The following is an 11,215-nucleotide window of genomic DNA, read 5'->3' on the forward strand; positions in this document are numbered from 1 at the left end:
GGGGATCGAACCATGGTCAGTCATAAGCTAGTGCTTGCAATGCAAAGGCCTAACCTCTAGCGCCACCTCTCCGGCCCCTCCTGTATCCATTAAATAACTCTTTCTGAGAAACTAAATGATTTATCAATCATGTGAAATGCTCCATGTCGCTAACAGGAAAATTCCAAGAAAATCCTCGTGACTTATCTCCTATCTACTAAGATGGCTGCTATTTAAAAGAAGCAAATAAATTAGCAGGTGTTGGGAAGGGTGTGCAATGCTTTTGGATTTTTTTTTTTTTTTGGTTTTTGGGTCACACACGACAGGACTCAGAAGTTACTCCTGACTCTGCGCTCAGAATTTGCTCCTGGCAGGCTCAGGGGATCATATGGGATGTGGGGATTCAAACCGAGGTCATTCCTATTTTAGCTGCATGCAAGGCAAAAGCCTTACTGCTGTGCTATCTCTCTGGAATTTTAAATTAAGTAACTTCTATGGTAAATAATCAGTGTGACAGTTCCTCAAAATGTTTTTAAATGACTGTATTGTGGTAGGTGCAATCGTACAGCAAACAATGTACTTGCTTGCATGCAGCTGAAACAGCTGAACCTTGGCACCAGAGATTATCCCTAAGCACAAAGTCAGGAGTAAGCACTGAGCATCACCGTGTGTGACCAACTCCACTTCAGAAGTGACATTATTGGATTGGAAAGAAAATATACGATTAAGGCACTTGTGTTGCAATCAGCTCTTCATGCGTATGATTTTGCGAGCACTGCCGAGTGTAATTCCAAAGTTCCAGAACCAGAAGTAACTTCTGAACTCAAATGCAAATCAGGTGGGTGGACAAATAGATAAAGAGAATATGAAATACACATGTAATGGAATATTATTCAGACTGAGAAAGGAGGAACATTCTGACACATCCCATCATATGAATAATCTAAGAATATTATGCTAACATAAGTGAAAATATGTAATTTCATTTATGTGGAAATCTAGAGTCAGAAACAGAAAGTAGAAAGGTAGTTGCCATGTTCGAACTGTGCCAGCTCGATAGACTCAGTCTTTTCTCGAATGAGATGTAAACTGTGCCATGAAAAATTATGGCTACACCAGCCCATGCAGCAGAAAGCTGGCCATCTAGGGAGGAGAAGATGGGCTAAGCGCCCACCCTGCCAAAGCCATGTTTGCTGCCTCCATCATCCAGAATCACCATTTCCCCGATGACCTGCCTCATCCCTGACCCTCTATGATTCCCTGCTGGGACACTGATCTGACCATACTTCATGTATACCGGTTGTTAGGCTGATATCACCAAAGCTTTTTTGGATGAGTGCAGGCACCCACTCTAGTACCTTCCTTCTTCCTCTGGGAAACCCTGGAAGCTGTAACCACACCCACAAATGCAATCCCCATGTTCACACTGGGTCTTCTTCCAGGAGGCCCTGCAGCTGAGTATATGTCCCTCAAATTCGTAGTATTGTAGCTTCATCTGGTAGACGCTAGCATCCCTAAATTTAACGGACGGGACATATAACAGGGGTGGCAAACAAGTTCGACACAAAGAGCCAAAATTTTAAACTGTGAGAGTCAGAGAGCCACACCATGCAGTGACCTGCCAAAACAGACAAACACTCACACAAAAGCATATAATTTTAACAATAATATATTAAACACATACTACATTTTGCCATTTTGAGTGAGGGTCAAAATCCTGCAATGATGCTGAGGGTGCGCTACGTCCTGTACACTAAGAACTAATGGCAAGATGTGACACAACTTGTGACACATGGGTCCCCTGCTCGCTGGCCCCTGCAGTTGTTTCCCAAGGATGGGAGACGGGATGACGCAGCCTGGGAGCGGGACTACATGCTCGGATATCTCTCCTCAGAGGTCCCTCCTGAGAAGCAGCAGAACAAAATCCAAACTTGGCAAAGAGCCACTGTATACAACAGAATGTTAAGAGGCAAAGAGCCGCATTCATCTTGGCTGGGAGCTGCATGCGCCTGGAGAGCTGCTTGTTCGCAACCCCTGTATAACAACATGAGCTTACTAAACCTTCTGCCATTGTATTAAATACTTCATTGGTTAATACAATATTTTCCACAAACAATCTTGCCACTTTCCTTCTTTTCTTTTCTTTATACTCTTCTGGGTTTTCCCTTTCATTACTTTGCTTTCACTTATCTGGAAACATGAATTACAATTAACTGTGTCAACTATGGGATGCATTTTCTTTAAATAAATTAAAAAATTATTTCAACCCTCCAAAAGGAAACAAAAGCAGAACTGCCGTTTCAGGGCTTGGGTGACTGAACTGTGAAAAGGTGCTTTGAGGGGTCCCCGGGGATAGCTCAATGGATTAAAAAAGCTGCACTGACAACATAAGGCTGAGTTCAATACCTTGTATTACCAAATACACTAAGCACAATCGTGCCAGCTGCTGTTTCAGCCTGGCAGCTCTGGTATCTGTGATTCCTGGCACCACAAATGATTGCCAGTCAAACTGCAGCCAAGTGTGTGCAAGAACAACCCTTGGAAATCCCCACCCCTGGAGTGTGCTAGCACTGATGTTCGACTCCTGCTGAGCCTCACAATTAAAATAAACAACCACCATAGACCTACCTGGAGATGACAACAGCTTAGAAAACAGCAACAATGTTAATAAAGAAAAGAAAGAAGAAAAGTGAGCTGTTCGGGAAATTAAGCAAGAAAACATAAGCTGTCCTGTTGGGTCATAAAATGTGTTAAGATTTCTGAATGATGCCTCTGATCAAACCTCTGAGAGCCTCTGTGGAAACTTCCACAAGGTTTGGCAGGCAGGTGTGGAAAACTCAAGTCTTCTGGTCAACCAAGTCAAAACCTTGCAAGAATCTCCCTTGCTACTTAAAACAGCCACCTACCAATATAAAACAGTCAGCCTTGGGCTTTTCTTTTTTCCTTCATTTCTGCGTATTTTGTGGGGTTGGAGTGAGACTACATGTGGGATTCTTTGGAGATTGCAAAGTGACACAGACTCAAAACTCATGTCTCTATAGTTCATATCTAACAACCCAGTGGACCTTACCAGAAGGTAAACATATATATGTATATATATGTATATATGTGTATTTTCCATATCCATGTTTCTTTGAGTATCGCTCAATTGATCCATGAAAGAGCACATGATTTCTATCTTTAATATAAATTCCCATGTGTACATTTTTTATATTTTGTATGACTCTGTTCCAAACCCCTTTGTTCGGGTTCTGGGATAAAACACTTCATTAACTGCACACATCGCTTCAGAAAATCAGCTTTAAGAAAAAAGCAGGTGGGGGAACTTGAGAATGACTAGAGTTGGATAGACTGGTATGCCTGGAACCCAGAGTCTCTCTTATGCCAATAAACTTCTGGGGTGAGGCCTTTTTGTAATCAGGTCAAAGTTTTTTTTCCATTTTATCCATTTTTCTGGACCTATGCAAACATTGGCGATTGCCACTATCACACCTTTACTATATTTTTTTACTCTTATCCTTTAAGAAAAAAAAATACAACTTACTGAACTTAAAAACAAATTACTGTAGTAGAATGCCTGTCTTGAATACAGGCAGGGGATGGGAAGGGGGGAGGGGGTAATGTTGCACTGGTGAAGGGGGGTGTTCTGGTTATAACTGTAACCCAAATATGATCATGTTACTTAAATAAAAATATATTTAATAATAAAAAAAAAGAAAAAATCAGGTGAAAGATGGCATGTGTGCAATTCTGATGTCAAATTTTGTGACACCCTGACTATGACAATTAGAGCCTAGCTATTTCAATAAGGTTTTGACTTTCCCATTAATGGCCTAACATCTTTTCAAATGTAATATAGTCTCATTTATTTAATTTTTATTTTATTTCCCTTGCCTAAGAGCAAAATACATCTCTGAATTTGAGATCCAGATTGTAGGGCTTATTTCTAGATCATCTTTCCAGTTCTTTTGGTCTGTGTGCCTCATTTTATTCTAATACCAAATGGTTTTTATTATCTTTTGATTCAGGACAGGTGAACTTCCATTTCTCTTTCCCTCAAGATTTATTTGGTATTTCGTGGTGTTTTATTTCCACGCATTTTAGAATTGTTGAACTTTACCAAGTCATTTTATTATTTTTTTAATTTTGACCATATTGGTTTACATATCTTTCACAGTAGTATTTTAAGTACATGTTAGCTGTGAATCAGGTGAATACCCATCACCAACTTTGTCGTCCCCCCACCCCCATTCCCTTCCTGCAACCCATATCCCCCACCATCACCTCCCGGGCAGCTAGAGTAAGTGTTCCCCTCTGTGTCTAGCTTACTATTAGTGATCATATATCTGTTTGGTCCTGGTACCCTCCCTTGTTTCCCCCTCTATTTGAGAGGCAGAGCTAGATAGTTCGAGTTGTGCAGTTTTGTTTGAAGGAAAGAAAAACAATAGGATGGGGTAAAAAAAAATCAAATAAGCTGAAAATAGGCGGAGTCCTTCTAGAGGCTTTCAACTTCAGTTTGAGAGAGGACAGGAAAAAGGTAATTGAAACACCACAACAATACAGAAAGAAATATCAAATAAAATATCCAGTGAGCACTACAGCAATAAAGACAAGCACCACACAATAGTCTCAGTCCTGAAATCAAACCATGCTGGAGTGCAAAAAGAGAAAGATAGAATAAAATAAAATAAAATTGGAGACATCAACTGAAATATCTACACCAAAATAAAGAAGTCAAAAAACTAATCAATCAATAAATATATATGTAGATAAAAGAAATATTTTGTGCTTTTTTCTCCCCCCCCACCCCCCACACCCGCTGCATAGGCACAGTAACTATTGGAGACATTATAGAGGGAATTCCCTTGGCCTAGGAGATACAGGGTTTCTCCACCCCTGAAGTATACTGTCATGGGATTAACTATAGACTCCTTGCATGATCATTTACTCTCCCCTCAATGCTTTTGTGGTGTATGGAAGACTTCTGTTCCATCATGGATGGTAAAATCAGACCTCTGTATCTCGAAATCTTACCAAGTCCTTTTAAAGGTGGTTGTATTGATTCTTTTTGTAAATTTACTTAGGTGGCATTTTAGCACTGTGATCTCTTCCCAGCAATGAGAACAGGGCACCTCTGTTATTTTATATATCTATTATTTCTCAGCCAACGGTTCTTCTTCAATTAATAGAGAATATACGTCCTTTGTTAGAGCACTCAATGGTAAGTTATCCTTTTTGATGCCATGGTAAAAGGTGTTGTAGTCTTAGGTCCTATTTCCTGTAGTTTCTTCTTTCGTACTACTGCAATAGACAGGAGGAGAGTTTACAAAAGGTGCAACACATGCCTTACACACTGTCAACCCAAATTCAATCCCCAGCACTTCATATCTGGTCCTCAGAGCACCACCAGGAGTAATCCCTGAGCCCACAGTAATCACTGAGAACCACCAAAATATAAAAAATGCTAATGATTTTGTATTTTTATATTGATTTCTGCCACTATTCTGCCAATGTGCATAATTTCTAGTAATCTTTAGTGCTTTCTATGCCCTTATTTGCAGTTTGAAATTACTGAGATTGCTCTGTTTTTTCAAATTTGGATTCCATATCAACAGAGATAAGAGTGGGCATTATTGTCTTATCCCTCTGTGGAAATCTTTAATATTCTCACCAACAAGGATAATATTAGGTGTACATATATCCAAAGCACATGTGTACATTATGTGATTTGGATATGTGACCTAGTATGCTGCAGTGCTTTAATTCTAATGTCTTGGTTTTCCATTTAAAGGGAAGACAGACTCCAAGCTGGCATTTTTGTCTCTTCATCCATTCATCCATTCATCCCAATCACTGGAGCAAAGAAGGTCAATTTTTTTTTTGGTTTTTGGGCCACACCGGCGGTGCTCAGGGGTTACTCCTGGCTGTCTGCTCAGAATATAGCTCCTGGCAGGCACGGGGGACCATATGGGACACCGGGATTCAAACCAACCACCTTTGGTCGTGGATTGGCTGCTTGCAAGGCAAACACCGCTGTGCTATCTCTCCGGGCCCGAAGGTCATTTTTTATTGGATGGAGTTACCTGATAATCAAGATAACATAAGTTTATGCTACCCAAGGGGCTAAAACAATGTGACTCACAAATCTAGGGAGCTTTTAATCCTGTGTAAATTTTTCAGAAAGTTTATAATAGTACAACAAAAGCAGGAGATTTAATGTTACAGAAATGTTGGCAATTGAGTCAACCTGCCAGGCAATGAAAACTGAGCAGTTGAAGAAAGGGGGAAAAGGACTAAGAAATAATTAGTTAAATGAAGCATATAAGTATGTGGTATATGTATAGGTATAGAGAGCCAACAATATTGCTAGCATGTAATACAAATAGTAACAACCAACCAAACTGAAAAATGTATCTGTCAAAGAGGTAGGTTGTAGGATGAGACGCACCAACACTGACTGGGAGACTGGTGTTGGATCATTATATGCCAGAAAATCAACTATAAATAATTATGTAAAATATAGTCCCTTGATATTTATTTGATCTTTAAAATTTAAAAGGAAAAAGGATTGGAAATACCACCTTCAACTTGAGGTTTGATGTCGAAACCAAGTCCTTAATATTATGTACCTTGTTGAGTTAATAACATTCCCACATCAAGCAGGAAAACAAACTAAATTTTCAGAGAGTTCTAAGGCAATAACCAAACTTTATTAAGAACCAAAACACTAGAATATTTTAAAAATTTAAGCTCCAAGAAGAAAATATGCTAGACCATAACATACTAGAAAACTTAAACAATATTTCTCTCAACATTCTGCAATAGCATATTCATTTCTTCTTCATAGTATCTCATATCTCATTTCTTTTGGTGGAAGTCAAACAATTTTTGAAGGAATGACTGAAGTTGCTCAATCAACTCTTTTCTTTCAAACCTGAAAGGAAAGAGGCATTTAATAATCCTGAAGATAAAGACAAATAACTAACTAAAGTATCCCTGATGTGTAAGGTAGAGTAGTGGACCCAAAATAGACCATATCATCTACATATGAAGAGCAAAAGCTCTTATAAGGAAAGATATAATTGAATATCCAGAGTGTGAATTGATGGTGCATGACCAGGCCAAACTCTGGGAAAAATAGAAAACTAGTTAAATTTTACAAAGGACTTGCACTTTTATACTGCCCACTAAATCAATGCAGGGTGGGGAACAATGGAGAGCCAAGGTTTGAGGCTTCAGAAAGGCAGGCACTGTTCCTTACACAAACTCCCCATTTACTTTAAATAAACAAAGACATGTTTGCACGACCTGCTGGCTTCCCTGATGGCTAACTCAACAAAAGTCTTCTTGACTTCAAGAGGTCCACGCACATCTTTTAGCAAAGTGAAAATTACATCATAGTCTGAAAATACAAGGGAGAAAAATATCAGTACTTCTAAAAATATGAATACAGGATGTAAGTACATCTGAGTTCATCTACTACCACAGTAAACATGCTTCGTGGGAAGGATGGTACAAAGGATGGGTTTGAATGCTAACTATCACAACGTCTACACACATCTAATAAGTAAACTATTGCAACACCAACCGAGACAAAGAAAAACATCGATTAGGAACTGTAGACCAATGAAATAAAAAACATCTTAAAGTATGTCAAACTCTAATTCAAATGAGAAGGAAATTAAGAGGTGGATAATTAAGAAAAAACTAATTGAATCTATCCTAATTGTAGGAGAGATTGTCCATTGTTTGGTCAGCAGACATGGTTTTAACCACTTACTTTCTCCCAATTCCTGAATTTCCTTCTTTAGCTGGCATTCAATCTCATCATTAATTTTGTTTTCCATAGCAGGACTTATTAGTTGACTCATCTTCACATCCAAAGTGTGCGGTGTTTCGTAGAGGATATTTTTGAAGGGGCTGGTGATTTCCGTTTCCTCTTTCTCAGGTGCATCACCGAGAGTTACAGAGATATCCATTTTCACTGCCCCGCTCGGCGAAGTTACAGGGTTATCCACTGACTGTGCATCACTGATTTGAGTTATAGGGACGTCCTTATCAATTGTATCACTGATCTGACCTACAGAGACCTCCCTATCAACTACATCACTGGTAGAGACCTCTATCCCAGCTGCATCACTGCTGGAAGAGAGAGAGAGATGGAACTCATCTACCTCAGATATCTCACAGCTGTGAGTTGCAGAGATACCTGTCTCTGCCTCAGGTGCCTCACTGATCGAAGTTACAGATTGCTCCTCGACTTCAGATATATCTAAGGTGGAAAATCCAGGGACCTCCTCTGTCTCAGAGGCATCACTGGTCGGAGTTGAAAATAAGCGCTTTTTAACAGGTAATCTAAAGGTCTGGGGTTCAAAGACTTTGATCTCAGATGCATCAAGGGTCAGAATTTTGGGGACCTCCTCTTCCTCAGGTGCACCACTGAGAGCTACAGACATATCCATTTTCACTGCCTTGCTGGGTTGGGTTACAGGGCTATCCACTGACTGTGCATCACTGATTTGAGTTATAGGGACGTCCTTATCAATTGTATCACTGATCTGACCTACAGAGACCTCCCTATCAACTACATCACTGGTAGAGACCTCTATCCCAGCTGCATCACTGCTGGAAGAGAGAGAGAGATGGAACTCATCTACCTCAGATATCTCACAGCTGTGAGTTGCAGAGATACCTGTCTCTGCCTCAGGTGCCTCATTGATCGAAGTTACAGATTGCTCCTCGACTTCAGATATATCTAAGGTGGAAAATCCAGGGACCTCCTCTGTCTCAGAGGCATCACTGGTCGGAGTTGAAAATAAGCGCTTTTTAACACGTAATCTAAAGGTCTGGGGTTCAAAGACTTTGATCTCAGATGCATCAAGGGTCGGAATTTTGGGGACCTCCTCTTCCTCAGGCGCACCACTGAGAGCTACAGACATATCCATTTTCACTGCCTTGCTGGGTTGGGTTACAGGGCTATCCACTGACTGTGCATCAGTGATTTGAGTTATAGGGACGTCCTTACCAATTGTATCACTGATCTGACCTACAGAGACCTCCCTATCAACTACATCACTGGTAGAGACCTCTATCCCAGCTGCATCACTGCTGGAAGAGAGAGAGAGATGGAACTCATCTACCTCAGATATCTCACAGCTGTGAGTTGCCGAGATATCTGTCTCTGCCTCGGGTGCCTCACTGATCAAAGTTACAGATTGCTCCTCGACTTCAGATATATCTAAGGGGGAAAATCCAAAGAACTCGTCTGTCTCAGAGGTATCACTGGTCATAGGTGAAAATAAGCGCCTTTTCACAGGTAATCTAAAGGTCGGGGCTTCAGAGACTTTGATCTCAGATGCATTAAGGGTCGGAATTTTGGGGACCTCCTCTTCCTCAGGTGCACCACTGAGAGCTACAGAGATATCCATTTTCACTGCCTTGCTGGGTTGAGTTACAGGGCTATCCACTGACTGTGCACCAGTGATCTGAGTTATAGGGACATCCTTATCAATAGTATCACTGATCTGAGCTACAGAGACCTCCCTATCAACTACATCACTGGTAGAGACCTCTATCCCAGCTGCATCACTGCTGGAAGAGAGAGAGAGATGGAACTCATCTACCTCAGATATCTCACAGCTGTGAGTTGCCGAGATATCTGTCTCTGCCTCGGGTGCCTCACTGATCAAAGTTACAGATTGCTCCTCGACTTCAGATATATCTAAGGGGGGAAATCCAAAGAACTCGTCTGTCTCAGAGGTATCACTGGTCATAGGTGAAAATAAGCGCCTTTTCACAGGTAATCTAAAGGTCGGGGCTTCAGAGACTTTGATCTCAGATGCATTAAGGGTCGGAATTTTGGGGACCTCCTCTTCCTCAGGTGCACCACTGAGAGCTACAGACATATCCATTTTCACTGCCTTGCTGGGTTGAGTTACAGGGCTATCCACTGACTGTGCACCAGTGATCTGAGTTATAGGGACATCCTTATTAATAGTATCACTGATCTGAGCTACAGAGACCTCCCTATCAACTACATCACTGGTAGAGACCTCTATCCCAGCTGCATCACTGCTGGAAGAGAGAGCGAGATGGAACTCATCTACCTCAGATATCTCACAGCTGTGAGTTGCAGAGATACCTGTCTCTGCCTCAGGTGACTCACTGATCGAAGATACAGATTGCTTCTCTACTTCAGATATATCTAAGGGGGAAAATCCAAAGAACTCGTCTGTCTCAGAGGTATCACTGGTCATGGGTGAAAATAAGCGCGTTTTCACAGGTAATCTAAAGGTCCGGGCTTCAATGACTTTGATCTCTGCCTCGGGTGCCTCACTGATCGAAGTTACAGATTGCTCCTCAACTTCAGATATATCGAAGGTGGAAGATCCAGGGACCTTCTCTGTCTCAGAGGCATCACTGGTCGGAATTGAAAATAAGCGCTTTTTAACAGGTAATCTAAAGGTCGAAGTTTCAAAGACTTTTATCTTATGGGCATCATCGGTTGGAGTTTTGGGTACCTCCTCTTCCTCAGGTGCATCATGGCTCAGAGTTTCCAGGACCTCCTCTTTGTCAGGTGCATCACAGGTTGGAATTTCGAGGACCTTCTCACTTTCAGGTGAATCATGAGTGAGAATTTCTGAGATCTCTTCTTTCTCAGGTGCATCATAGGTCAGAATTTTGGGGACCTCCTCTTTCTCAGCTGCATCACATGTTGGAGTTTCAGAGACCTCCTCTTTCTCAGGTGCTTCATCGGTCTGATCCACTTGCTTGGGTATATCATGGCTCTGAGTCATATCCGGTTCATCTTCTCTGGGTCTCTCTTCGGCAGGAGATTCCATGGGGTTATCTTCTTCAAGAGGAACATTCCCTTGTGTGGGTGAGCTTTCATCTCTCCTCAAGTGCTCAGGTTCAGCATGCTCAGGTGGACTTGAGCCACTTGCTATTTGCATCGCACATGCTGTTTCAGCACTCTCAGGGTCGGTAACATCTGCAAACCAAAAGACAAGACTGAGTTAGAGCTAACTGTATTTTACCAAGACCCACAGGTAGGTGGCGGTGCTCCTCAGTGCAAAAGACATTATTTCGATCAAAAGGCAGGAGCATTTTCTTCAGGTTTCAAAAATAACACATAGTGTCTTTTGAATACCTACAGAAATGTAGGTGGACAGAACAAGTAACAAGAAAGCATTCACAAGGCCTGGCACTGTGAATTAATATTACCCTCATGCCTTTT

Source organism: Suncus etruscus, chromosome X (assembly GCF_024139225.1).
Source record: "Suncus etruscus isolate mSunEtr1 chromosome X, mSunEtr1.pri.cur, whole genome shotgun sequence".
In the NCBI taxonomy this organism is placed as follows: Eukaryota; Metazoa; Chordata; class Mammalia; order Eulipotyphla; family Soricidae; genus Suncus; species Suncus etruscus.